At 41.1% G+C, this 4,278-nt stretch overlaps 1 pseudogene; it reads left to right on the top strand.

Moving 5' to 3' along the window:
- Positions 1-555: 555 nt before the first annotated feature.
- On the top strand, positions 556-674 carry LOC133389815 (5S ribosomal RNA; annotated as a pseudogene).
- Positions 675-4,278: the final 3,604 nt, after the last annotated feature.

The raw sequence follows: 4,278 nt of genomic DNA, 5'->3' as shown, positions 1-4,278 counted from the left end.
TCAATGGTATGCGCAAAGCATTCCTCCAACACCACATTTTAAATGAGTTGATTTTTCTCTTACCTGCTTTTTTCACACAGCCTCTGCAAAGAACACATTTAAAGTCCCCTTTCTATATGGCATCTGTCTACTTCCAAAAAGATACCCATGCAGTGTAGGAAAAGCTAAACACAAGCTTCAGAGATAAGTTATGGCAATGGTTTTGAACAGTCCTAATAACACCTAACCAGATGTGCTAACTAGATCCTCCATGGCGCAGAGTGGTAAGCAGCGGTAACGCAGCCGAAAGCTCTGCTCATGGCCGGAGTTCGATTCCAACGGAAAGAGGAAGTCGAATCTCTGGTAAAAGGGGTCGAGGTCCACTCGGCCTTCCATCCATATGTGGTCAGTAAAATGAGTACCTGGCATATGCTGGGGGGTAAAGAAAGGCCGGGAAAGGAACTGGCAATCCCACCCCATATATACGGTCTGCCTAGTAAATATCACAAGATGTCACCCTAAGAGTCGGAAACGACTCGCACTACAAGTGCGGGGACACCTTTTTTAGATGTGCCATTCTACTGCCATACTACCCTGAACACGCCCGATCTCATCTGATCTCAGAACCTAAGCAGGATCAGGCCTAGTTAGTACTTGGATGGGAGACTGCCTGGGAATACCGGGTGCCATAGGCTTAGAGGAAGGCAATGGTAAACTACCTCTGAATACCTCTCACCACAAAAAACCAGAGCTTGGAAAAGTTACTTTTTTGAACTACAACTCCCATCAGCCCAATCCAGTGGCCATGCTGGCTGGGGCTGATGGGAGTTGTAGTTCAAAAAAGTAACTTTTCCAAGCTCTGCAAAAAACCTATGAATAATATATATAAAAAAGATTCATAGGGTCACCATAAGTCGTAATTGATGAAGGCATATAACAACAACAACAAAGATGTGACATTAAATAATGTTTTCATTTAGTGTGCAATTTTTTTAAAATGCGTAATAATAATAATGGTGATAAAATTAGATACTGCTTAATTCCAAAACAGGCTTCTAAGCAATTTATGAAATACAAAAACCTGTTACACAGATGTTAAAATATAAACTTCCATAATTATCTTATCCCAGACTTTATCCTAGTCTGCATACGTATTGTAACTGTTTTTAAGATTTTTGTTAAAAAATGTTTTGTTTGGAAGATGTTTTTTAAGATGTTTTGTTAAAAGATGTTTATAGTGTTTTATCACTTGTTGTTTTCTGCCCTGGGCTCCCTTTGGGGGAAGGACAAGATATAAAGGTAGTAAGTAAGTATGTAAGTAAGTAAAGTTATTCAATAAAACAATCCCATTAAAATAACACAGCAAGTAAAACAGACTCTGGTCAAGAGAATACCAGGTCCATCTTCAAAACCCAACAAAATGCCAATAGTAATGGGGCTTCTTATATTTCATCAGGGAGTACATTGCACAACACCCGCACTACCACTGAAAAAGCCCACATCTGTGTTACCACAAGCCAATAATCATCAGGCCATGGCACAACTAACTAGAGTCCATTTGTTGATCTTAATACGCTTACAGGAGGTAACCTGGTCCAGAGTTGTTTAAGGCTTTATATTTAGAGAAGACAATGTAAGCCCTTCTTCCCTTCCTGCAGTACTGAGCAGAGCTTGGAAAAGTTACTTTTTTTGAACTACAATTCCCATCAGCCCAATCCAGTGGCCATGCTGGCTGGGGCTGATGGGAGTTGTAGTTTTGAAAAGTAACTTTTCCAAGCTCTGGTCCTGAGGAAAATTACCCTTATGAAGCTAGTATTTGCATTGGGAGGAAATTCCCAATTAGTATTAATGGGGCATTACTCCCTAAAGCAAATACTAACAACAGAAAGAAGATTTTCATTGGGACCGCACCACAACAGAGAAGGAATAGTTGAAATTCACCCTCCATGTCTGCTATGATGCCAAGTATTAGTCCATCACAGCTAAAGCTACTGGCATTTTATTAAAAATCTGTCTGCTAAATACAAAGGTGCATTTAACATCCCATGTAGTTTGGCCCTTAGTTTACCCATACAAGAGGAGGGATATGTATATAGAATAGCACAACTGGCAGTTTCCTTGTGAATGTTTGTGCTGCATTCATCTTGGCTGGCGGAGCTACTCCATAAAAGGAAAAGTATGTGTTTCAGTTTGGATTTGGTAGAAAAATTGACTCAACCATTCCTGTGGAATAGTGAAAGCTTGTCTGAGAACAGGATAGAAATAACGGACCACAGTCCTGGAGTAATGGTTAAAATTCCCCTGCTGCAGTTCTTCTTGTTATCACTAGGGATGAAGTTCGCTGCCTGGTTCTGAACCACTCGTATTCTGATAATCTGTCATTCAATCCTGATCCACCTTTTTTTTGTTCCTGCTTGCTTTTGCACTTGCCAATTCAATCTGCTGTTGTTATTTGTGGCGGAAAAAAATTAAGTAATTGTTAACATAAATGCTTATGTAAATCCATGGAAGTTAATGGATAATAGCGACAGTAATTAGAAAGATAATTACGTAAAATTGGGGGCGGGAAATAACTTTAAAAAGCCATGTGGATTACAGCTGCGGCCCACCACAAGAAATCAGTGTTGGTCCAAAAAGACAACAGACTGTCGGATTCAGTCAAAATTGGGTACTAAGTCCTATTATCGGATGTTCTTCCCCATCCCTTGTTAGCACACAACACTATGAAATTCACTCCCAGAAGAGGCAGTGATGGCCTCCAACTTGGATGACTTTAAAAGAGGATTAAACAAATTCAGGGAGGATAAGGCTATCAATGGCCACTACTCCATTGCCTCCATTGTCTGAGGCAGTATACTTCTGAATACCAGTTGCTGGAAATGGCAGGAAGGGAGAATACTGTTGCACTCATGTCCTGCTTGCATGCTTTCCATAGATATAAGGCCAGTCACTCTGAGGACAGGATGCTAGACTAGATGGGTCACTGGCCTGATACATCAGGCTCTTCTTATGTTGTTGTTGTTGTTGTTTTAACCTATATCCTGCTGTAGCACCCCCGCAGGACCCATTGTAATTTTGAGGAGTTAGTGTGGTGTGATGCAATTGTTCCCTTCAGCGCCTAATTCTCCTACAAGCCTAAACTTTCTCATGGCTCCTGTGAGAAAGTTTAAGGAGTACAGGATGGCCAGATGTATCAGATTAACTCAAATCAGGAGTCCTGCTGTGGAATATAACAACTCACTCAAGGCCAAGTCTGATTAGAGGCTAGCCAGTGCACAGGTGTGACTGATGAAGCACAAGTAAGCACAATGTACTGGAGTCCAAGGATTGCTCATAAGGAACCTCTTTGTGGGCAAGGATTGTGCTATAGCTGATTGGCTCTGGAGCTCATTGGTTGCTGTGTCGGGGTTTCCAGCAACTGGAGGAAGGTGAGTGTCTGTACCTGCCTTTCCCTTTCCTTTTTTGGTGTTGTTAATATCTTTCCTCTGGGTAAAATCAACTGGAAAGGAATAAGCCTGGTGTGCTCGTTGCCTTGTGTGAGGGCTCATCTACATGGTGGTTTAGTGTGTGTTTGATGCTACTCACATCCTCTTTTAATTTGCATGGTTCATATGATGTTACTGGCAAACAGAAGCTATCACGCAGTTTCCCCCCTGTAAATCTGTAGGGAAAAACATCTTCACTCTGTATCTCTAGTGCTTGCGGATACTGTGCTCTGGTGCTTTTATGTGGGTGTGTCAATCATTCCCCTTTCCACACCCACTCCATCTTCTTCCCTTCTTTCATTTCATTTCCTGAGGGCTGAAGAACAACATCTGGCTGCTCTCTCCCATTCTGCTGGCATTTTTACATTGCTGCAAACGGTGCCTTTATTTTATTTTTCCACTAACTGGTGTGCAAAAACATAACACTACTCAGACAGTTTTGTATTTCAGCTGTAATGTACCAGTGAAAATACAAATAATAAAATACAAATAATAAAATACAAATAATAAAATACAAATAATCACACTTCCAGGTTGTTGTTGTTTTAATGAAACTAACAGATAGAACAAACTGAGCATGCTCGGTTGCCAGGTAACCAGAGGGAGTGGAAATGTTAAATTAGAGGGTGTGGTCAGTAGGAAACTGCATGATTGATCCTTCCCCTCAGTGTGAATATAAAACACTGTGTTTGCAGCTGGCACTGAGCTCTTACTGTGGACCGTGCAAATAGAAAACAGAGGTAAAAACAGTGTCTTTAGTATGAAATTATGCTCCCATGTGGATAAGTCCTCTAGCTAAAAGAACCTCTGCCCT

The sequence above is a fragment of the Rhineura floridana genome, chromosome 7 (genome assembly GCF_030035675.1).
Source record: "Rhineura floridana isolate rRhiFlo1 chromosome 7, rRhiFlo1.hap2, whole genome shotgun sequence".
NCBI classification, from domain to species: Eukaryota; Metazoa; Chordata; class Lepidosauria; order Squamata; family Rhineuridae; genus Rhineura; species Rhineura floridana.
This window is presented reverse-complemented; position numbering and strand designations above follow the sequence as displayed.